Source organism: Octopus sinensis, unplaced genomic scaffold, assembly GCF_006345805.1.
Source record: "Octopus sinensis unplaced genomic scaffold, ASM634580v1 Contig18959, whole genome shotgun sequence".
Classification (NCBI taxonomy): domain Eukaryota; kingdom Metazoa; phylum Mollusca; class Cephalopoda; order Octopoda; family Octopodidae; genus Octopus; species Octopus sinensis.
Genome location: NW_021836134.1, coordinates 356,776 through 383,107, shown reverse-complemented (window position 1 = coordinate 383,107; position 26,332 = coordinate 356,776). Strand labels below are relative to the sequence as shown.

Sequence of the window (26,332 nt, the reverse complement as noted above, 5' to 3'; positions counted from 1 at the left end):
AAATATTAGTTTATTTGTTCAAATTTCAGATTTGGCGCTTTTTGATGAACAGATAAATCGAAAGATCTGGAGAGATTCCACTGGCATTTAAATTGGTTTTAATAAAAATAAAGTTTATTTTTTATTAATATTTGTTTAATTATCTTAATTTTTAATGGAAAACCTAATAAATTACACACATGTGATCACGTTTATGTTTTACTTTGTTGTACTCTTTTTATTATTTTTCTTTACTTTATTTTTAATGTAATTGGATTCAGAAGGAATATTTGTTGATGCAGTCTCTTTTAATTATTAGATTATCTGAAATTTCATCATTTTGTGATATTTTTTCATTTTATTCCATTAATCTGTCGCTTCTTCTACATATTTTGAACTTTCTAAACACATTATCTTTATTCATTCAATTCTCTTTTTTGTTTGTTTTTATTTTTCCGATTATATTATGTTCATTATCTTTATTTTTACTAATAGTACCCGTAGTTTCAAATTTTTCTGAAACTGCTTACTTATTTATATTCAGTTCGTCATATAATGGGTATCTACGGTTAACAGGGTTATCATCCCTATCGTGTTTCAGCAGCACTGTATCTCCTATTATGTGACATGGTTTGCGTGATACCTATGGGCCGCGCGATACCTGACGTGACCTTGCAGCTTAACTTAATGTCAATATTGTAATTAATATTAAACTTCAAAGAATAATAACTTGTTAATTATTTTTTAAGTCTGGACATTGGCACAATCGAAATTTCGCTCATCGAATTTTTTATCTACTAAATTTGAATGTTTAAACTACCTCAACGCGATTGTTTGATAAAATACTGATAATTTCTGCAGATGGATAATATGGAGATTCAAACTTATTCAGTCGCAATCTTTTCGGACTTGTAAACGAATAATTACAATCATCTACATATAGAAATTCAAATTACATGAATTTTCAATTAGACTCGGACAATTGTTTGCATCATCGACTTGATCAGGACTCAACAAATCATTACTTGAATTATCTAAGGAATAATTTTATAATTACAACCATAAAATATTGTATTTATTCCACTTATTCCCCGGTATCTTTCAAAAGGCTCTCATTAGAAGATGAGTGGACAGAAATGTTATAACTGTACACTGCATTTTCTAATTTTTCCAGCCACTTTTTATTATCATTGTCGATCATTTTTGCCATTTTTTTGTAATTGACTGGTTGAAGCGTTCGACAATCCCTTGTGAGCGGGGATTGTTTGGCCTTCCGTGAATTCGTTTGATATTGAATTCCTCACATAGATTGGTCATTTCACGATTCTTGAATTCAGTCCCATTATCGGACTGAAGAAATTGACACGGACCATTTAAGAAAAATAAGGTTTTCACAAACTTCATTTGAGGACTTAGTGTAGAGCGGCCTCGCAAATGCAAATCTATAAAAATTGTTAAAAAACTAACCTGCTATATACGTCAATGACCGTTAAAATCCATTTAAAATTTTTATTTATAGTAGAAAAACTTTTCAGATCTATAAGATATATCTGAAATCTTTCATTTGGGCAAGATGCAAAGACATGGTTATTTATATCTCCAATCTAGGATTTAAAAAAGTTAAAACTTTTAAGGGTCGCGCAAATTTACAAATTTCACAGTTTCGAATGACTTTTCGAATAATCTCATTTTTAACTGTGAAATATCGTTGTCGACATTCATATTCAATTTTGTTAACTCCTCCATGCAAGAAGTCATGCAAACTTTTAGCAACGATCTCCATTTCGGGTTCATTGTCCAGACAAATCACTAGCTTGTGATCTGAATTCGCACATTTAAGATACAATCTATACATTTACAATTTGTATGATACCTTTCATTAATTACAGTAAAATTTTCAATTTTCTTAACTAGTCTATATTTTTTTTGCTTTGTAAGATGTTCAGGAAATTTATCCTGTAAAACATCTTTTAAAATTTGATATTCCAAACTATTCTTTACATAACCTTTGTACGAGGACATTGCTGCAAAACATACTTGCACGCTAGAATAACTCAAGAAATTTAGGTTTCCCACCAAAAAAATTAATTTCTGATAATTAAATTCTTACAAATATAATTTTTTGTCAAAATGAGAGAGTCTTTAGCTAATTTAGTAAATTATTAAATGATAAGAATGAGTCGCGGTCTAATTAAAAGATTTATAATTTAATCCCATCAATGTCATAATTGCACATTTCAAGGTCACGTCAGGTATCGCGCGGCCCTATGTATCGCGCAAACCATGTCACATATTATATTTCCCACTTACGACGTTTTTCATTTTCCTTACCAGCTTTAACAGGTTTTCATGCACGTTTGCTCAGTATTTTTATTGTCATTCTTAATATTTGAATTTGACTCATCACTTAGTTCTGCATTTTGTTCCGTCGAACTATACAAACGGGATGGACTTTTCCAGCTCCCTTTCGAAACTGGAAAAGTCTTCAGACTTCCTCCACTCGAGCAGGAATTGGGTGGGCTCCCTCTTCAGGACTCGATACAGCCTAGACGGCTGTATCGAGTCCAAAACCCTAAGATTTTAACGACTGAGGCCTTCCAAAGGTGGGAAAGACCTCTAGTCGTGCTACCACGCCGAAGGTAATCCTACCACCGGCGCGGGCGGTCTTCCTCTGGTGTGCATTCACCTCTGGAGACGAGTTAGCAGTACCTAAACTGTTAGAGACCGGACGGCAAGCGACACGTTTAGGTTTCCCCACGTACGCAAGCCGTCCTCACGGGCTACCCTTGTAAGTTGCACATCAGATCCTGTTCGCGATCGTTTTCCATCACTTTTTCCTCCTTAATATTCGGATTTCTGTGCACCACAGGAAACACAACCATTCTCGCACGCTACAATCGATTGGTCGTGGACACAATGACGAGCTTGTGTAGCCCGTTTACATCCTTCAGATACAATTTCCCCCTCAATTATTGTGAATTTCTCTCCTTTTTTTCAGTCGATACTTCTTATGCTTGTGAAGATCGCCATTCCTTCTCATTTTCAACTATGGATCTGTCTTTTATTGATAGGTTCTTGAATAAATCTTTTTTAACTTTCTTGTTATTTCTTCAGCTGATTTGGTTTTTGCAAATTTCCACTCAAATTGTCCATTTTCCGTTTCAGTTTGTTACGGGTCTTTATAAGGGCGTTTACTTCGTGGCTTTAACTTTGGGAGAAATTTGGTATAATTCCTGTGGAATGAATTTTTGGAGGTCAAGATGATAAGTGCATTGAGATATTGACTGCTGCGTCAGTCGAACGAAAGTTGATAATGTCGAAATCATTCAATGATTTTTCTAGAGCGAGACTGTAGTCGTCCCAGAAAGCTCTTTTGTAATTCGTATAACAACGCCGTTGAATGTCGATGTTGGGCTTTAGGAACATTCTCAATAATAATCGGGTTGTGATCAAATTAGGTCTTAAATGACCTTCCAAGAAGTAACAGGGGCAGAATTGGAGTACACAAGCGAGATGTCAGGAGAAGAAATTGCGTAGCCTTTTCTTGACGTGTTCTGGTGTGAGATGAGGGATTGTTGAGGATAACTAAATCATCAAATTGGTCTAATAGTAGAGATCCTCTTGAATTGAGAGATTGATTTTTTACCATATCGGGATCTTTGCGCTCATATCACCACAAATAATACACCAACAATCAGTCCAAATTTGGAAAAGGAGTCGATTATAAAAACCAACTATGACTTATTCAAAAAAAGATTCATCCACAATTGCCGTCAAGATTTGAATATCTCCTTAGATCCACTAAATCTGCAATATACCGATCTCTAGGTCTTCTTGCAATTTTGGGGTGATAGTTGGTTTTGTTGCCATGAAATCTTTCGACTAACACTGATTAAGAACATTACTTGGCAATAGACACATTTTGCTATCACACTACAAATTTCTTCTCTTGAATATATTTGGTCTCTTAGTAACGAGAGCATTCTGTCTCTACCAAATCAAAACAACGTTCCAGATTTCTTTGTTCTACTTTTCGCTATTTATGAGTCTTGAAACCTTTTTGATCTATAAACCCCGACCTCGTTGAAGAACGAGTCAGCCTCCTTTCCCGCGGCTCCGGGCGATTGGCGTAATACGCAAACAGTCCGCGGGGGAGAATACTTTTGTAGTTTCATCCTTTCGGCGTGGTTTGCAGCCGAACAAGGATTCGCAGCGGAGGAATCGATTCTCGACTTTGAGAAGGCATCCACAACGGTAACATCCCATATGAGGGCTTTCCCGAACGAGTACGGGAATATTGTCAAATTACTAATCTGTTTATAAACACAATTATTTATTGAAAAAATCGAATAAAGTTATTTGTATAGTTTTTTAATTAATTTTTTGTAAATCATTCGAAATGTTTTTCAAATTTTTTACAGTATTTTGTTATATTTTGAGAAAAGCAATTCGAACATAACTTAATTTATGACAATTTGAATTCCATCAAATAAAGTGATTGGCTAATATCGTAGCTCTCATCGATTTGGCCATCTTCTGCATTAAGCATGATATCTTCAACAGTATATTCTTCTTGAAACAGTGCAATGATTTCATCGTCATCAATAGACTTTATACCGCTAGATAATTGTATCGAGTCCAGAATACATAAAATTTTAATGACTGAGGTCTTTCCACAGTTGGGAAAATCACGATCTTACTTTTCAATAAACAAAAATTGTGTTTCACTTGAATGTCAATCACAATTGAAGTGTTTCCTTGGCTATAGTACGTGGAAACTGTGTTTCCATTTACGAGGCCGGGAATTTAGTTAGTTAATAACTATTTTATTCTCTTTTTTTTCTGGTTTTATATAGCTAGTTTATAAAAAAATTGAAGTTTTCACCCAGATTTTCACTTCAGTGTCGTAATATCGATCAAACTGAATTTGTGTTGATACATTTAGATTTTTCAATGCCACACATTGTTCATATGTACAGATATATGCATCCTACAACTTCGTTATGTTTCTCTCATGTAGTAACTGTTCAACATTCTGACCAATGATCAACGGATTTCTTGGCTTTTTTACAGTAATTACATGTTGATTCTTTTGGATCAAAAAATTAATTTCTATCCTAAACACTATATATAGCTTTGTATTTAGCTGCTATTTCTCGTGGGAAGCTATTGAGAAGATTCAACATTTTCATTCTCCTTACTGTTAAAAAAACAGAATACTGATTTGGAATGAGTTTGTTTGCTTCTGTAATAAAGTAAGTAATGTTCTGAATAATCTTCATGCAAACTTTGATGAATTTTTATAGATTAGAAAAGAAATTCTCAACCTTCAAGAATTAAATCAATAATTAAGAGTTTCTTTGTGGCTCCGACAAAAAATTTTTACAAGCTTTCTACACTACACACGGAGGCACGGGTATCAGGTCGGCGCTGGATTCGCACTTCCGGCATATCTTATCGCTTTTAAGCTGCAGTCATCTCGTCCAGAAAGTCCAAACTCACACTACTATCCTTGGACACAGTATTTGACGAGGCTTGCTTGCAGTAGAAGGAAGCTGAACTTTCGATCCAGGATGATGTCTCGAGACAGAATTGTTGGGACGCAATATTGTGCAAAGCTATTGTTGATGACCTAAAGCGGGGGTTGAACCAACACTGTTTTGTCTGTTTGCTTTCTGGGCCACAACACGGGAAGGGTGCATGGCTCCACGCATTTCCATACAGTTCATTCGGTACTTTTATGGACGACGATTGTGAGATAATTGGTGTTCAGGAGATCGGGTCCCGCATGTCTGCTATCACAGGCGACGCCCGCGAATCAAATGGTTTTTCGAGCGGATATCCCTCGCGATAGTACGCTCTAATTCTTCTCGATCGCGTCGGCATCCCGCCCATTAAGCTTTTATTAATTAACTTGTAGTTATTTACTTTGTTTTTTGTGGTTCATTGATTTTTAAAAAAAAATTTTCAAATTTATAAATAAAAATGTACCGAAGTACACGAAAAAATACGCCGTAGGACAGCCCGTATGGAACCGACCACACTCGAAGCGACCCAAAGTGCAATGGATGGCCAGCGAATGCACATTGCCTAATTGATAAAAACATGCACGACCAGGTAAGTACTTAGCTATGCACACATTAGGAAATAGATACAACTAAATTATAAAATGTATGGATTTTTAATTAGCTTTGAGGTATATACATTTAAATAGATTATCCAATTTTTTATTGAGTTTTAACATAAATGACAAATTAAGTAATTACAAATTTATTAAATTTATAAAAAGTGATTTTTAAACACTACTTGTTTAATCCTTGATCGCTTAAATGTTTATATTCTCCATTCGACTGTATTTATGACTGTGTTTATGACATTTACATTAGTTATGACATTTACATTAGTTAACCATTATTTATTAATTTTTAATAACCTCCGTATCAACGTGCTTTTAGGTAAGTCAGTTCTTATAAAGATTTTTATTTGTCATTTGGATTTATATGCAATGATAAAAATAAACTAACCTCAATGTTTAATTTGCATGGTCTTCTTGGCAAATAATTTTTCGTTTTTGTTTTCTGAAAAACAATAAAAGTACAGTATAACCTCCATTTGGGCATCAATTTTGAAAAATTCCCCAAAAATAGAGGTTTCCCCAAAAATGGAGGTCTGAAATTTTTCTTTATTTTTATAAAAAATTTTAATAGTTCTACTAGCATATTTTTCATTAATTTATAAATAAATAAAGTATTTTAAGAACATTTAACATGTTTTCCACTAATTTTATTGATAATTAGAGTATTTTTCAAGTAGAAAAAATTTTTACTCTATTATACACGAAAATAATCTGTTATTTTGTTTCCTGTTGCAGATTTCTTCATATGTATGCCCAATATTTTCCTGAAATTGTAATAGTCTTTTAACGCATCGGGAAACAAACGGTGAATATTCTCTTCAAGGTTATTCATTGCTGTTATCGTGTCCAAGTGTGAACAGTTGCATTCAGTTTGGTCATATATTGACTCATCATTATTTTCTTCTTCATTTTCAGCAATTACGTCTGCAATTATCGTGTCCAAATTTTCTTTCTCACTGTTAACTAAAAAGTTTGAACTAGGAATCTGTTGCCGACAGTTTATTAATTGTTTCCCAACAATTCGTATTGTTCATACTTTATATCCCCTTAACGCCGAATAATTCAACCATCCTTGCTACTTTGGAAGCAATATTTTTTAAAGAGGACCGGACCACAGGAATAAATTCTTCCCTTGTCTTGGTGAAAGCCTCAAAAACAATTTTATCCAATTTTTGGGATAAGTATGAGGAGAGCGTTGAATATTTATGGAAAATCTGTTTGAACAGCCCCAGTATTAAAATTGAGATAATTTTTTTAATACGTGACCACAGCGCCTAAAAACTTACATTAATAAAAAACCTTTACTAATTTTTACTTATCTACAATATCTCGTTCAGTAAGATGTTTATTTTCACTTAATTCCTTGGCAATTTTGATCTTAACTCAAGACTAAGCTTACGAGCCATAACAACAGAATACAAAATTACACGAAGCTTCCAAATGAAAATTTATATATATTAATTTTAATTTTAATAGCAAATATGTATATAAATTAAAAATCCGTGTGCCCCACTTAGAGGTTCCGGTAATTTCTAAATTTGGAAATTACCGCATAAAAATTATATCCTTTTCAACTACCCCCAAAAATAGAGTTCCTCCCAAAATAGAGGTTCCCCAGCCAGAGGTCTCCCCAAATGGAGGTTATACTGTATTATTAGTTTTTATTATGTTCGTAGATCTAGTCAAATGATGTTCAGTGAAACTTTTGTAATTACAGGGAATCATTAAAAATTCATATCTGATTTCAGAATTTATAGCAAAACAACTAAAACCTCACTATTGGCGAAAACTTGATAATCCCTGCTTGTCGTATTATTGCTCGGACTGTGTTTAGGCATAATATGAACAAATAATATTGAAGATATCTTTGTCAGATAACATTTTCTTCTTGTCGGATTTGGGTTTGTCGGAGAATATTGAAAATAGTGTCTCATTTTTATTAAAGAAACTCACTTGACGAATCTGAGGATATTTCGGAATGGCACATTTATTGGTATATATACGATTTGTTTATTTTGGGAAAATTACAGAACAATTCGTATTTTATAAGCCTCTTTTAACTACTACTCGAGCAATTGATATGTTCACAATATTAAACGATTATTTCAATATCAATAATATTTCATTTGCCAATTGTATTGGTACATGTACAGATGGAGCCCCATATGTTTGGTCGTATTAATGGACTTGTTTCATCTGTTAAATTTAAAAATAATGAGATGATTTTATCACATTGTTTTTGCATCGAGAAATATTGACTGTAAAAACATTGCCTATGAATTTAAAATCTTTCTTGGATGATATTATCTAAATCAGTGGTTCTCAACGGTGGACGATTCTCCCCTTAGGGATGATCCGATTTATTTCACCATGGGGGCGATAATTGAAATAATGAATAAATATGATATTTTTTTTATAATTTATTTAAATTTCTAAGCGTGATTTCTAGTTATCTTTATGGGTCGTGCTCAAAAAAGTCAGAATGTATAAAGATGAATATATTTCTCTCTTGGCTTTATTAAAGATCCTCAAGATCCTAATAAACCACTTTGCCTCAATGGGGTGCAATCTTTTTGAATTAAGCAAAGAAATCGTCTCGTTTGATTGAACATTTAAAGCGAAAATATCATAATTCATTGGAAAAAAGGAAGACTTTTTTCTAGAATTAAAAAGAATTTTGAAAATAAAAACACCTTACAGTCAATCTTTAATAAAAATATATCTCAAAATGTCTCTGGATTATCTTTTTCATATAAGTTGCAGAGATAATTACAAAAATGGTTTCATTATTATTAAATTATAAGTACTGCTCATTCGATTGCAGAAAATGTTATCCGTCCTTGTTTAAATTTATTTATAAACGATATCTTACAAAACGATTCTTCAAATATTATGAAGACTATTCCATTAAGCAACGACACCCCACGAAAAAGAATTGATGAAATTTCTAATGAAATTGAACAATCCTTAATTTTACTTCTCAGGGAACGCAAGTTTTCAGTCCAATTTGACGAATCAGTTATCGTTGATAACCAGTCAATTTTATGGCATATGTAAGGTATTACTTTTTATAAATACTTTTTATACAGATATTTTGATGATGATTTTATTCTGCAAGAAGAGTTAGAATCTTTAATCACGGATACCAAGGATTGTCATATTCAAAATGTTTTCAATCTTATTCTTAAATAATATTCCTTGGAACATATTTTATCGTGCGCAACTGATGGCTATGGTTGGAAAATATCGTGTTTTTTAGAAAATTTAATTGAGTAATAGAAATTTGGAAAATTCGATTTTTATGACCACACTTTTGATGACAACGATTTGAAAATTTGAATTTCATTTCGAATCTTTGGAACAAGATTTGAAAAAAAGATTTGAAGATTTAATTAATTTAAACTTTTCTGATTGATGATTAATCCTTGGGTGCCATTCATTATGATTCTGACGATGAATGTCAACAAGAGTTAATAGAACTAAAAAACGACCGACCAAAACTCAAAATAAAATTTAAAACGAAAACTAGAGTCAATTCTGGACAGAAAAATCTACAAAAATGAAATTCCCGAAATTATGAAAAAAATGATGCCAGTAATTTTATTTTTCCTACATCATACTGCGTAGAGCAAGGATTCAGCACTCTGAATAGTATGATCGGAAAAAAGAAACAAACTAACATAGAAAAAGAGAAGACATTAGAATTACACTTACGAAAAGAAGTATAAATTTTGAAAAACTTGTCAATTTCATCAACCGCGAGGATCTCATTAAAAATCTTATTTTTTTAATAAAAAATATTTCTAATAATACAAAAATAAAGGTTGTGAACCACTGATCTAAATGACTATAATATAAAAAGTCTCGCATTTACCTCTATTTGCGATGAATGGGGGCAAACTTTACAATTTGAATTGTTGAAAAATTCAGAATCCAAATTGTCCATAAACTCCATTCAAGTAAGAACGTTTTTAAAAGGTCAATTCCTCATTTTTGGGTTATTATTTTATTTGATTTTTCTGGGGAATAGGAGTCGTTTGTCGAAGACATGACTGCCTACGTCGTTGGAATAATCGAATCATAAAGTCAGAAAAAAAATGTTTTTTGTTTTCATTAAATGCCAGAAAAATATTTTGAATTTAATTTTCTTAGTTCTAGTTCATAATTTGATTTTGCATGACTATATTACGGTCTATGAATATTTTAATCATAATTAATTAATTCATGCACCACATGACTTAAAATGTGTATCTTCACCGGCGTGTCACGGCAGCATGCCACTTCTGCAACCTGGTAAGCAACAGAGGTATTCTTCGGCAGATACTCTCACTCTCATCCATGTCTGTGTTCAACTACCATGCTTTCTAGAGTCCTTTTTAGAACAACAGACTGAAATATATCAAACTATAGAGCAGGGGTGCGCAAGCTTTTGGGTTTGCGGCCGCATAGCATTTTTTTCCTTCTCTTCCACGGCCGCACATTTTTGCATTATTTTTTCGATATTAATATAGTAATTTTTTTTAGGCCGCACTTGCGCACCCCTGCTATAGAGCAAAAAAGCACAACTTACAGTGCTGGTAGAAAAAAACCGGTTTGCAGTTACTAACTTTTTTTGGCAGATAGCTATTAATTTTCTAAATGAATAAGAGTTTGAAGTTGATTATATGTATATCTTTTTTACTTTTAAAAAATTTCAATAATCGGCGAAATTTTAAAAATTTAAATTTTTGCTTGTGATAAAAAACCGGTTTTAACAAAAGAGTTAACAAAATCAACAGTTAATATGTTGTGTGGTATCCTCGATATAAATAGCTCGTATGACCTGTTAGGCATACTATCAATTAACTTCTGAATACTTTCAGACGGCAATTCGTTCCAAATTTTTGTTAATTTGACTTCCAGATCCAGTTATTTTTGCAGGATCTAAAGAATACTTCTGCTTCATCATTCCCAACATGTTCCATTGGGTTCATGTCTGGAGATTGCGGAGCCCAATCAAAATTGTCTGGAGATTGCGGAGCCCAATCAAAAAAAAGTTAGTACTGCACAACCGGTTTTTTTTCTACCAGCACTGTATTGTATTATCAGCATATAAACACTATGGAGATTTGAAAGAGTTCTTTGTTCGCAAAGTAAACGAAATTTAAATTAAATGAAACTATAATTAAATAGTTTGAACATGACCCCTGTTTGGGAGGGCCCTCCGCTTTCTGGGACACTTTGGTGGCCCACCCCGGGTTAGACTGTATTGTTGTTTCATTGTTCTGACTGAAAGAATTTGTTTAAAGAGTTTTCTCGAAACAATACAATGAATCAACTGTATAGAATTCATCCGTTTCTTTATTCATTTTCAGATTACTTCAAGTTTTAATGAGCGCCGATAAAGTATTTATACTAGTTAATTAGGGGTAGTTTATGTTTGCTGTTGTAATTTTTTTCAACATTTCCTCTTTCTTTCTATCTTGTAAACAATATTTTGTAAAATACAATTGTCTAGTAATTAATGATTAATTTGTTATTTACGACTTGAATAATTCATTTTTTAAATAATGATTTTTTAAATCAAAGAAAGTGTCCAATACAGACGGTTGATTTGACTAAACAGTGGAAAAAATGTTAGTAAAATACAAATTTGGTTTGAGAATATTTTTACTTTAAATAACTCATTTGACGAAAAATTAAAATCAGTGGAAATATTGCGAGAATATAATTTCTGTCGATAAACAAAAGAACTTCAAAATGGAAATAAATAGAGGTAAAAGGATTATGAAGTAAACTTGCCTGACATTGCTGAAAAGCAAATTTTAAAATTAATTACTTATTCTCTAATTGTGAGGATCACTAGAGACACGTTGAGATTTTGATTTCTGTAGTTTTTTGAATGAAGAAATGTTTAATGAAACGGAATTCGTTTCTTGTACTAGTAGATAACTGAAATACATGGTGATTTTCCAAACTTAAATATTTTGTATTGTTGTGTGTCTAGAAAATATAAATTTTATAGTGAAACGGAAAAGGGTCTGTAAATTTGTCTTAATGGACATAATTTATTTCATGCATTTAATTAGCAATCATTGCTCAACATTATTCTGATTTATTTTGAATCGAATGAGCCCTGGCAACGTTATAGTCTCATTGTGAATAGCTAATCAAAAAGATTAGCTTGAATTCTTTATTGGATGATTTTGAATATTATTATTAGTAATCTGGATAATTCGAATAGTAATGTTGTCTACCTGGCAAAAATACGATCATTATTCGAAATGATCGTCAGGGGTCCATACATCCTCAAAGCTCTCCTGATTTTTTATTTTCAAAATTATGTCGTGGAAAAGTCTCTCACTTTAAAGTTTTACAGATTGGAGATATGCTCTCACGTAGTTTTCTATAAATTACAATGTTTCTCAATTCAATTATTTTTGTAATGTTAAAGTTTTAACTGGATTCTTTTAAATTTGATTTTAGTAGAATATAACTTTTATTATAAAAATTAATATATAGGCTTTAAATGTTTGATTATTCACGTGGTGCATTTGAAAATTTACTCGAAACGTTGACTGAATCAGAAGATAGCATCCTAAAAATAAGCCAATGGGTGGTTTTAAATCACAAAAATAAACAGGAAATCGCACAAATATGGAACGAGCAATACAACAAAGGTTTAATTCCACCATCTCAACTTTTAGCCAATCCAAATAAAAAAATCAATCTCTTACATCTGTGTGACCGTTTACTGCAAAATGGCAAGAAACGAGGCCGAGATTTTTCCGAAACATTCCAAAAAAGTCTTTGCAATGTTTTTATTTCAAATGAGTGACTTTATTTTTATAATCGTAGTGAGGAGGTGTCTCAAACCCTCCAAGAATTGCTAACCACGTGGGGGAATACTGAAATGTTTCCCAATTCAGTCATTTCATCAATGAAGGCTGGATTGACTTCAAAAACTAAAAAGTCGAGGGTTTTTATTTTTTTCTTATCAAAGTTTGAACGAATGGTTGAACTGATGGCCCAAGTTGAAGAATGGGAGGAATCTGGGATGCATCCACAGGCTGATATGTTGGAAAAGATCGAGACAATTCAGAGTCTTTTGGCCGGTGTTGTTGTTGAAGAGTGTCAGTTATTGAGTGAATTAAAAACCTGTTCTCAGGTGAGGTGGAAATCCGGTAGTTTAGGAACTGAAAGCATTCTTAAGTGTAAGTGCTATGAAAGAAAGGGAGTCGAGGAGTTTGAATCATTAAATAATTTTACACTATTTTTGACTTTATGAGATAATTTAATCACAAATTGTAAAACGGCTTAGTTTGTAGAGGAAAAGTTTTGTTTATATGAAAAATAGTTGAAATATTTATATTCAGAACTTTCTGGGTATTCTACGAATTTTGAATAGGAAAGGTTTTGAAAATTTTTTTTTGATTTTAAATTTGTTGATTAGCTACAGACTAGGGATTATTTAACAAAATAAGGATTGACTTGGTACGTTTTATTTTATTATTTGAATTACTACTCTTTCTGCTTTTAGAATGATCAAGTAAACTTTGATGAATATAAAATGACAGTTCTATTTTAAAGTATCTAATAAGAATCCAGATTGGCAGTAATTTCTCTTCTACGAGATTGTCAGTTTGGCACGAACTTTTTTCATTTTACATTTCTTCATCACAATTTACTGGATGTATGTCCTCGTTCTTTCTTCAATGGATAACTTATTCGTATGACTTTCACAAAAATTTGAGACAACTCCCGTGTCAAAATAATTGGAATAATCTTTACTTTTGCTTCATAGAGGATCGACAGTTTGTTTGCCAGCAGATTGTATTTTTGAAATTTGAAATCTCAAATTTATGATTTCCGAACTGGCGAGTGTCGTAAGGTTGGAAAAAAGGCTTGAAACTGTTAATATTGAACGTGGTATACTCCAAGGTGATTAGTTGTCATTTCGAATATTTTTATTGAATCCATCAACAAGAACTCATAACAATTATGCCCCAATAGATTGAATCAGAACTTTCTGAATGAAACCAGTAATATTCAAGGGCCCAGAAACTGGTTTTCTTCGTAATCGAAAATTTATGCCATACGAATTCCGATATACTCAAACTCTATCCTCCATCTATTGATTTTAAACCAATTTGAAGTTTATGTTTAACTTCTGATAAGATATTTATCCAGCATATAATTAGTCAAAATTAGATCAATGTGCAGTAAAACCTCTCAATCAGCAGATTTTGCCAGTACGTCAATCACGCTCATTTTTTATTCTATTCTTAAGTTTATTAATTTATTATGCGATTTTATTAATATAAGGAATTTAAAGCATAAAAATTTAAATCACGTGACAAAAAAAACTTGCTCACTTTCTTGTTATAATATCCCAACGTTCTCCCAAGAAACAGTTAACTGAATTTAAAAAAGGATGATTATTGCGTACTTTAAAGAGGGTAAAAATCAATATCAGAGATCTCAAAAATACTTAATTTGCCGTATTCCAACATTTCATTAAATATTCGAAAATTTCGAGAATTTGGAACACTGCATCGGAGACCGGCTCAGACGTCTTCCGAAACTAAGTCCCCCAAATACAATTTTTTATGTAATGAAACCGATTCACATCCTACATTGTTGGCAGTGGATTTGTTCCCAAACTAAAGAAACTTTCATATATTGATGTTTCCCTAGGACAATTCCTGAGAACTTTTGAATAAAAATGGGTATATTGTCGTGTAGCAAAAGAAACCCATTGCTTCTCAAAAAATATTATTTCGAGATGGTCTGCGTCACTACGATTTTTTTATCGATATCTGATAGTACATGGAAATCGGTGATATTCTCAGATGAGTCAATGTTCGATGTTTTAACAACAGAAAACATAGCTTGTTTACAAAAAATAAAACGGAGTTAAAAAATGCACATTTGTTGCCGACTGTTAATTCGGAGTAGGGAGAGTTATGATTTGGGGGCGGATATATCGTATAGTGGTGTAATGCAATTTGGTTTATCGAAGAAACTATGAACTCTGGATATTTATAAATTTACTGTCTAATAATCTGGACCAATCAGCTGAAAAAATGGGCTTATCCTCGTGTTATTTTTCAACAGGATAATGCTCATGCCATACATCTCGTTGGTTAAGGCATATTTCGAAACCAAAAAATATATTATTCTTGATTGGCCATCGCATCAAATCACCGGATCTTAAGACAACTATTATGAAATTTGGTTGGCAGTCAATTCCTAAAAGTTTTTACAAAACTTAGTAAATTCAATGAGAAAAAGGAGTTATTCTTTATATTTAGCAAGGGGAGGACATATTAATTACTGATAATGAGATTTTCCAAATTTGTGCTAATGTTTTTTGTCTTGCAATTTTTTTGTTTTTGTTTAAGTTTATAAATAAAAAAGAAAAATTTTATTATAAAAATTAAGGTATAATAATAAAATACTACTTAAAGATGTTACAAAAAATAAATCAGAATAATGCTATATAAGACATAAACATTGGTGAGCAATTTTTTTGACGACCACTGTACATTAAAAAGTTTTATTAATAAATAATCAAATTCCATAAACTTTACGTATAAGACAAGTCAGGGACTGTTGATCGTACTTAAAATACTTAGTCGGCGTCGAAGAAAGGAGAATCTGGCATAACTCATAACTTCCTGCTGATACTTCTTTACAACGAGTACACAAACACTTGGCACAATATCCTTCCGCTGTTGACGTCGGCCAAATACATATTTCCATGAGATCTGGCAATATCCTCCAAATCCTTATTAACACCTACCACAATAACATGCACTCAGTCACATTAAACATGTCTTTAATGGCCTTCCGTTCCCGCTCCCTCACTATAAATAATATAATTTAAAAGACAACTTCTGATCCAGGTTTGTATACATCAATCTCAAATGGCTTGAACAAATGTTCCCATCTTTCATGTATAATAAACAATGTACATTTGTAAATATTCCCCCTCAAACTTGGCAATCTTATGAATGGCCCTTCCGTTCCGTCCCCAACTATAAAATAATACAATTTAAAAGAACAACTTCTGATCCAGATTTGTATACATCAATCTCAAATGGCTTGAAACAAATGTTCTCATCTTTCATGTATAATAAACAATGTACATTTGTAATATTTCCCCTCAAACTGGCAATCTTCTTGCTTATTCTACTCTCGGAGTCCTCCAGTAGTCGAATTGTGATCTTATCCTACAAAATCGCCAAACAAGACATGCCTATCACTCGTCGGGGAAAATACCAGAAAGGACAGATTCCTCAGAATATATGAAAATTGTTCATTAGAAACACATTTCTTATCCCCGAATCGCCATAAAGGGTCGCTTTCTGCAGGAGATTGGCCTCCAAAGGTGGGAGAAATCCCTCACTGCCATTCAACCAACCCACCTACCAATAAATCGACAACATTAAGAGTAGCAGCAGACAAGGACACGTCCGAACCTATCAAATGAGTCAGGAAAACACATTTCTCTGAAAAGGAGACTTCACTCCGCCTGAGGTAATATATTTTCAGACACTCCCCCACGCTCTGTTATTCTCAAATATTATTTTTAGAAACGGCAATTGTCTGAATGGACTTATTATACCAATACCTTGGCAGCCAACTCATGCACATTCCCGTCTGGGGGCATTGAGGAGTTGTTTATTGGGTCAATCTGGCAATTTATATGACAGAATAAACCCTTATCAACTCCAGTTGTCGTTCCATGATTTTTCCTGCCATGTTCTGCAGATCGATGTATAGGAAAGTTATTTTGGACGAAAATGCCTCCAATGCTTTAAGATTCTGATTCTTTTGAACACAAGTCTTGAAGCCTGACTCAATTTCGTTTATATTCCTCAGACCACCCAAAAGGGAGGATAAGGCGGTTGAAATCCCCTCACATGTGCCAATGTTATTATCAAATTGTCCAATTCTATATTTTATGTTTAGTTCTCCACCTTGGAGTCACTTTCGAGTGGTTCAAGTCGAGGAATAATTATCATTTTGAATATTTGATTCACAAGCGACTTGCCAAACTGGGAAAAAGTGGCTTTAATAAGATCGAGCTCAGTCTCGGCCAGAATGGTCAAATTATACAAAGACTGAACCAGCAAATCGACACTAAAACCATCCAAGTCCCCCACGTTTTTACGAATGGCAGCCTGGGAGGCGTTCAAAGGGGAAAATTTTGAAATATTCCTATCACATAAAGTCACAACAAATACTTCAAATGTGAGAAATTACGATAACTGGGACTACACTATTGGAATAAATAAAAAGTACAACTGAAGCAGGAGTCTGGTGGGTTGTTTCTGGTCGACTAGTCGTCCGTAAACACTCAAATCTCGCCGTCACAAATAAATCCATAAAATAGTCCAATTTACTCTTCAAATTGACTTTAATCCAGTTATAAGAATTTGCCAATTTATTTATTTTGTCGGCTGACCGTGAATAATATCCAGCCAAATTATTTCGCACTGAAAATCCAAGTCGGGAAATACCCTTAAAATTGATTCCCGCGTCGTTTGGTGGACCAATTCCGTGGTAGTTCCGAGAGCGGGAAAATGACTGGGGAGTGTTTGTGACAGAATCAGCAGTTCTGGACATAAAAATGGACTGATCGGGAGTGAAATTATCCTTAATAAAACAGATAATGTCATTTTCCAGCTTAGAAACAAGCGAATCGAATAAAATTGCCTTTTTTGGTGAGAAATAAAATACAGCGGTTTTAGTCTCGATGGATTCCGGACGATTGGAATGGAAAAAGTCCTTCGCCTTATTCACAGCATCCAAAACACTGATCATTTCAGAGAGATCGTTGCTGGATGACATTTTGTTATTAAATATGCCTTATTTTGTCGACTCCGATCTTGTTTATATTTTTGATGACCTGATAGTGAAGGATTATTGAATCGGTCTGTTTAAGGGCCTCCACGTAGCTGAGATGTAGTGAGAGAAAGATATACCATGACAGTTCAGTGAGAAAGGGAGATTTGTCAAATATGCACGAGAATGAATCTTCAATGCTCTTTAGTTGAGAGGAAAATGACTCTAATGTAGCTACATATGCGTTTGTCGAGCTGTCAATGTTAGCCAAAAAATCTTTCATCAAATTCAGTCTATCTGTATACTATAAATTAAATATAATTTGTGATTATTTAACATTTGGATGATCAAACTTATCCATCCACACACCAACAGGAATTTTAAATTTGTAATTTTATATGAATTAGTATTATTTAATTTATGACAATTTAGTTAACATTATTTTTAACTAATAGAATTTAAATTTCAGAAAAAAGATTTAAAATATTCTATTTCAATATTCTATAGTGTAGAAATAATAACAGTTCAGAATTAAATTTAGTAATTTTACTATAATTTAATTATACTATAATTATATTATTTTTATATTAATCAACGGTCAACCTAATATAATAAAATGTCTACGTACAATATGATGTGTTACTGTGCGTTACCATGTTGAACCTAAGAAGTAAACGAAATTTGTCACTTAAAAATTCGAAAATTCGAAAAATTAGAAATAGAATGAATGCTAAATTGACTCTTGAACAATATATTGACACCGTCAAATTCCGTATTCAAACGCTAAAAGAAGAAAATGCAAGACTGGAAGAATCTAATCGTGAATTATCATTAAAAAACGACTACTTAATTCAACAATTAAGTCTCAATGCCCTGCCAAAGTCTACAGTACTTGCATCTTCTCTGCAGCAGAAGAATACAGTGGCATTATTTCTTCTCCTTATTACTTTCCTTGCAGTGGAAAATGGGAAGAAATCTATATTTCTGAAATCTTCGAATCGACCTAATTTGGTTATAAAATCGAGGATCCTGAACTCATTTAAGGAATTGGATCGAAGAAAAACTTTTCATAGGCACTACGTTGACTATGATTTTTTTGTCGCGATATTTTGTTATGACATTATTAAAAAATTTAATTGGTTTTATAAATAAATGGTCTTATTCTTAAACATTTTTATTGTTTATGACTTTATTTTATTTAGATTTAATGGCGGAAGTAATAGTTGTGGATTTCATTCTCAGAATTGTTAAAACGAGTATAACCCTGATTTACATACCAAATAATCTGACAAGTTATATTTAAACCGGAGAACTTTTGAGAAATTAGAACTGAGCTTTTTCAGTTTTTTTAAATTTTATAAAAATATTTGTTTGTATGTTTTAGGAGATTGATTCTCTAAATAATAAAACAATAACTGACATTTACTGCATTCTAAGTATTCCGTCTACCGAAATATGCAATTTTGCGAATATTTATTTTGAATTCTTCAAGGGCATTTAAAGAAAATATGAATAAAATTAATAGTAAAGCTCAATTTAATAAAGGTTATTTCGATTTTTATAACCAAGAATAGAGTTATCTCAACATGCTACAGGAATTATTAATAGTAGATACATTATCTTCATATAATTTAAAATTGTTGTGGTGTTGTGGCGTGTTTATCGTTTTTGACAATTATCTAATGTGTCAATAGAGAGTATAAAAATAACCTGGAACTTGGATTGATGTCAGAAAGACATTTGACTTTTTCGATAAGAATTTATATATCACGTGCTTTTTCAGTCCGGAATTCCGAACGCAAATTTTGTGAAAACCTTAATCAACAAATAAAATATTATTTTGAAACTCAACAATAAAAGGATTGAAACTGTAAAACTAGGAAGAGAAATCCGGCAAGAAGATTCACTATATGGGTCCGTTAAGTATGATTTTAAATATGAAATTCCGGAAGGTGTGTCTAACCAAAGTGATCTGGTTGCGGTCTTATATTTGACAAACTATTTGTTGTTTATTGAAAACGTGAAAATAATTGGTGAGAATGAGAATATTGTTCTAAAAATGATGGAAGATTTCGATGAATATTTCGATGTTTTTTGCTTCAAGGGGGACTCGGAAAAATCTCAGACCAACTTGCACTATGTGAAAGATACAAAATGTCTGTATGACTGCGTTGGGCAACTTTACCAGGGATTCTTGGAGGATAGAGATATCAACGTCAAGAAAAACGAAGTAATGTGACCAATTGCTCGCAGCTACTGATCTGGCAATTCGCCGTATTCTAATCAATTTACGAATAGATCTGAATCCTGAAAATAAATAACGATACTATTTTAACAGAAATGGTTTTGGAAGAGGCTTAATTTCAATCTTCAATAAAAGCGAATGCATTCTAAATGTTTATTTTTATATTATCTATTTGATAAAAGCTATATATGTATTTCGATAGGTTACAACTAAGTTTCAAAAGTCTAGTTAACAATTTAGCTAAATTGGAATTATCAAGTTGCTAACAAGTATAAATGACACATTACTGACAAAATTCATACAAACTTCAGAAATTTCTCATTTTCTAGGATCCTAGTTTTTAGGATCCTAGCGGGATAGTTATTCCTTCAGTTGTTTTTAGTCGGATCTCTTCTCCTTTGTTTTCCATATTATTTAGTCTGTTGAAAACCTTCCAAAAATGAGGGTTTTTCTTATTCAGTTTTTAGCATTGTCTCTTCATAGCAAGGTCTGAATGATTTTTGCGACATCATTTATCTCTGTTTTCACGGTACGAATCTTATCCCGAAGACGAATGCAATATATGGTGTCACTGCATCGTCTTAGCTTCTTTTCAAGGTTTCCCTTCCATTTTATAAGTTTTCCCAAAGATTCGTCAATCCGGGTTTTTCTGTTACTATTTGACATGATGTATTTTCTGACCGAAGATTTTTGGAGAAAATCCAGTTTAGCTTCTCTGAGAATTTTATCGAGTTTTTCAATTTTTTATTTGAGGAGATGTTTTCTATTGGATACGGTATCAAATGCATTTTCATTGATATCTCGAAGTCAGACCAGATTGTCCGAGACGTATCATATCCGATGAAAAGATCTTCGCATATCGTAGATGATGTTTGCATACATAAAGATTGAGGTAGGTGATCACTACCAATGTTTATCTAAATTCTTGGTATGCTGCATTGATGAACAAGATCAGCCGATACAAGAAAAACTTCAATACAATCCTCCCCATAACAAGAGAAATGGTTTGGTTCTTGTAAGGTCAAAACACTAAAGCCGCAGTTCTTCGATAATCTGAGGAGTATATGACCGTCCGAATTTGTATTAGCACACCAGTACGATGTGTGTTTTGCGTTAAGGTCTGCTATTAGAATTCCTCCATCATTGTTTTGGAAAAATTCTTCAATAAGATTTGGTTAATTCTTTATTGCTTTGGAGTACATAGCTCCTACAGATATCCATCCAAGGAATGTTAGTAGTTTCAATGCAATTAGTTCGCAAAAATTTCTTCAACGATTTTCAAGTCCCTCACCATTAGATTGTCTTTATAATGTCAGGTCGCCATGGGATATCAATCGACTGAAAACCATGGATTTTGTGATGCTGCTTTCCCTTAAGCTTTGTTTATTAACAACCAATATGTTTACCGATCTAACCAAGTAGCTTAGCTCTGTAGCCCGTTTCCGAATTGACCGGGGGTTGATAAGCGTAAAAACGCTCATCTCGTCAAGTTTTGGTGGCTGTCCTCCATAAAGAGCGCCACCAGTTCCAGTAAATTTTTAAACGTTTTTTTAGTCGTCGTTTTCGATTTAAGATGGAGATCCTCCAATTGATTCTTGGAGTATTTTTTATGATTTTCTCTGGGTGGCCCTCATGGAGATAAAGTCAGGTATTAATGCTGATCTTTTTTTCCTCTATTTCCCAACGAGATTTCAACAGAATTTTTTCCAAATCAGCACAGGTAGCACATAATTTTCTTTTGTTGGGAGATTTGAGAATATTACGAGCCTGGTTATAAGCAGTCGAGAATTCATCTAGAACAGGGGTCTCCAAACCCCGGCCCGCCATGTGATTTAATCCGGCCCGGCTGTTGTAAATATCTTTTTTTGGCAATAAGAAAGGAAATAGATTTGTTTCTCATAAAGAAAAACCGAAAAGAACCACTTTTGTCAGACACAGAATGGCTTTGTAGATTGGCTTTTTTCGTGGACATTACAGGCCATATGAATGAATTAAATCTCAATTTCCAAGGTTAATTTATTATATTTTAGTTTTGAAGGTGAATATGCTCTTATTTGTGATTTATTCACAGATGTCAAGGCATTTAGGTAAAAACTAGTGCTTTTTGGAAAACAACTCAAAAATAAAAACTATGTCCATTTTGCATTTTGCGAAAATTTCTGTAAAGAAAACGTTTGTGAATTTCCTGTCGAATTTGGTACCAAAATAATTAAGGATTTGAAGAAACAATTTCTTGAACGATTTTCTGATCTTGACAAGAGAAGCGATGAAATAAGGTTTTTTTAATGCGAAGCCGAAACTATTCAAGTTATCTTCAACTTGAAATAATTGAACTCCAATCAGATAATATTCTGAAAGATAAATATGAAAAACAGAATATTATTCAATTTTATAAATTTTAAATTCTAATCAGTTTCCAATTTTGAAACGATACGCATGCGGATTTATATCTACTTCTGGTACAACATACCTTTGTGAACAAACATTTTCATGAATGAAATATGTAAAATCCAAATATCGAGCAAACTTGTCGGATGAGCACTTAAAGTTGCTTTTGATAATCGGGACAACAGACTTGACGCCTGATTACAATAAATTTCATTTTATTTAGTCTCTTGTTCTTTTACTAGCTTGTTCAATTGCTTTTGCATAAAGATAGTTTCCATGTGGGAGCCGAACGCTTTATTTTGTGTTAAAAGCTACATGAACCTTAATTAACACCAAGCTCCTACAAGATAGTGAGACTAGAGTTAAATGACAAAGCAAAGGACTTTAATGAAAAACAAAATTAATAAACTAATCCCAAAAATTCCAATTGATTATAATGATGAGTCAGCTTAAAACCTTTTTTACTTTATTAGCTTAAAATCTGTTTGAGTTTTGTTTGTTATTTTAACTTTTTGACAAATAAATTAACTTATATTAAATTGTTTTAATCATAATATAAGTTCATAATTTGTTATAAATTATTAATCAAATGGTCGACGCATTCCGTGAATATCTGCGATTTCCAACAGTCCAACCAGATCCTGATTATGGTGACATTCTATTAAATAAAAGCATTTTTAGGTCCTGCGGTTAAATTTCTCTCTGATTTAGCCCTTGGAATAGGGCTTCAGCCTACCGTTTTGGAATTTTATCCAACAAAGCTGATTCTTGTAATAAAGTGGCAAGGGAACGACCCTGAAGCGGAATCAATTTTACTGAATTCTCACATGGACGTTGTTCCAGTGTACAGAGTATTTATGTGTAAATTCAAATATTTTAAGGAGAAGTGGACATTTGATCCATTTGGTGCAGAAATGGACAATAATGGGAACATCTATGCACGTGGAAGTCAGGTTTAAATATATTATAATTGTGGTTAGGATATGAAATGTGTCACAATTCAGTATTTTTTAATTTACTGACGTCAGATATTTAGAAGCGATCAGAAAACTCATCAAAGAAGGTTATGTTCCGCGCCGAACTATATACGTCAGCGTAGTACCAGGTTTATAATATTTATTTTATTGTTATCAGATGAGGAAATCGGTGGACTGACCGGAATGGCGACGTTTGTGAAGAGTGAGTATTTTAAATCTCTCAACATTGGTTTTGCCCTTGATGAAGGTGTTTATTATGTCACTAAGAGTTGTAGGAATTGCATCCCCAAATGCAACGTTTTCAGTTTTTTATGGCGAAAGGACTGTAATGCGTTTGATTTTTTTGACTTGAATGATTTATAGCATTCAAATTGACGTGTCATGGAAACCCAGGCCATGGGTCACTTTTTTTGGAGAACACTGCAGGAGAGAAGATGGTAATAAATTTTACGTTTTAAATTATAGGCAAACTGTCTCGCTGCAGTACAATCTTTCCGCAATAATGAAAGACGAAAACTTGAAGAGTTGTTATGAAACTGTTAATTTTAGAAATCCCGGGATGAAACTGGGAGATGTAACAACTGTCAATTTAACCGTTCTTGAAGGCGGCGTACAGACAAACGTTATCCCGGCCACTCTTTCTGCCAGTTTTTTTCTTATTTAAGCTATTTAAAAGCATTTGATTTACGCTTACCTTCAACCACAAGTTTTACTGAAATTTGTGATCAGGTTTTTCCTGAAGCTGAAAAAAATGGGATTTTTATCAATAAAATTTATGTTTTATTTGAATTTTTGTAATATTTGACAGAATAGTGAACAAATTCAACCTTCGTCCCTTGATTCCCCGTTTTGTAAATCGTTTTTTTCTGCTATTGATGAACTGTGAGTTTTAATCAATAATTGAGTTAAATTATATTTTAATTTTAAATTTTTGATAAAAAACTTTAGTGAACTGGAAACACAGGTCATGATTTTTCCGGCAGGAACTGATGCAAGATATCTTCGTGGAGTACATTATTAAATCTAACAATACATAGGCTGGAATTCCAGTTCTCAACTTTTCCCCGATGAATAACACCCCTGTGCTTCCTCATGACCATGATGAGTATCTAAATGTTGATACATTTTTGCGAGGAATTGATATTTATCAGATCATTCTCCAAAAAATATCAACTTAATCTAATTCTAATTTGATTATCTCGATTTTTCTAACGATAATTTAACATTTAATTTTTTTAATATTACCCACAAATGATTAATTAATGATGAAAAGAATTTGACCATTATCATTTTTCTATTTAATGTATTTTTATTTAAGAAAAAAAATTTCTACAGATATTTAGTTCATTTGAAAAATACGTCTATGAGTCAGCAAATATAGTTTTTTATTGAAAAAATTGGTTTTTATTTAATCTATTTTATCATTAACAAAATGTAGATTAACAAATTGCCAATTGAATTATTAATAACTCTTAGAATAATGGTCGGAAAATTAATTATCAATTGTATTAAAATTGTATAAATGATTGACTATTAGATTATTTCAAATAATTTCTTTTTGGGATAAATCATAAAATCAAAAACAAAATTAGATGCTAGCTAGGTAAGTAGCTAAGAGAATAATCGAGAGCCTAAGAGTCAGCTTAACAACCCCGGGGTGCGTATTTCCGTTGAGCACAGCGACCGAGAGTTGTAAAAAAAGCCAGCTTGTTCAAGTAACTTAATAGAAATCATTTAAAAATTAAGAAACTTCATAATTCTGATAAAATTGGTACACCCGTTTATCACAGTCAGATTGAAATTATTGATTTTAAAGTATATAATGCTTATCTATCATACCATTGTTAAATGTATGAAGAGGAAATAAACGACAGTTTATGTAGAATTAACGTGAGGCGACGAGTCCTGTGAATGGGAATCTCCTACCTGCCGGATCTCAGCGTGGCGTAATGTGGTTTACCATGTTAGTTGGAACTTCAATTGGATATGAAAACGCTCAGAGGGCACCTAATCCCTACCGAAAAAGAACTTGTAGAAATCTGATCCCAAGGGAAATCTTTTTCACAGGTCGATCGAACCTTTCCGAAGGATCTCCGTCTCTTGCGAAGTGCATCGAGGATCATGGGAATTATAATTAACAGGTTTACCCTGGTCCTTTGGTCATTAATAAATTTCTCAAAAAATTATAATTGAAACATATTGAAATTATTTATGTAAATCATGCTCACTAAATAAGTTTTTTCAATTCCTTTTGAGCTGAATGCATATTCTTAATAGCACTACGCGATGTCAGCAAAAAACAACAACAAACTATAATGACAAAGCACGTGAAGCACAATAGGCATGTGAAGTCACCTTTCTATGTTTTGTTATATTCTGAGCCAGATTGCGTAACTCTTATCCTTAAGGCGCTTCTCAATTTTTGAAGTCCTCGTGAAGGACAGACGACACTGTTGTCTTTGATCAGCCTCTGAAATGTATTGCGTCCAAAGAAAAGTGATCCTACATGGCGCTGAGTTTGTGCGGGCATTCATATCTATCCGGAGGATGTGACAAAACATATTCAATTTGGCCTCTAGAATCTCCTCCAAGATTGACGTGGTTCTTTCTCTCTTATAGAGGATTCGGGACGGCATTTTTGATCGACTTCGCGAAAAAAGAATTAGTTGTAGCTGATCTCTGAAAAAAATAAGTTTAGAATTTTGTACTTCTGTTTTGTACAAGTTCGTTTTAGCTAATATTTCACAAAGCTTGCCAACATCACTGGTGTTAGGA

General features: G+C 32.8%; 2 long non-coding RNA genes and 1 pseudogene across 2 annotated transcripts; 2 read left to right on the top strand and 1 right to left on the bottom strand.

Annotated features, from left to right (window-relative positions):
* Positions 1-5,963: 5,963 nt before the first annotated feature.
* Positions 5,964-6,104, bottom strand: LOC115231941 (annotated as a pseudogene).
* A 17,031-nt stretch (positions 6,105-23,135) lies between these two features.
* LOC115231925 lies at positions 23,136-23,533 on the top strand. Its single transcript, XR_003883563.1, has 3 exons — positions 23,136-23,230; positions 23,262-23,431; positions 23,462-23,533. It is a non-coding gene; the product is annotated as an uncharacterized LOC115231925 (long non-coding RNA).
* A 700-nt stretch (positions 23,534-24,233) lies between these two features.
* Positions 24,234-24,559, top strand: LOC115231926. The gene is made up of 3 exons (XR_003883564.1): positions 24,234-24,334; positions 24,366-24,439; positions 24,506-24,559. It is a non-coding gene; the product is annotated as an uncharacterized LOC115231926 (long non-coding RNA).
* Positions 24,560-26,332: the final 1,773 nt, after the last annotated feature.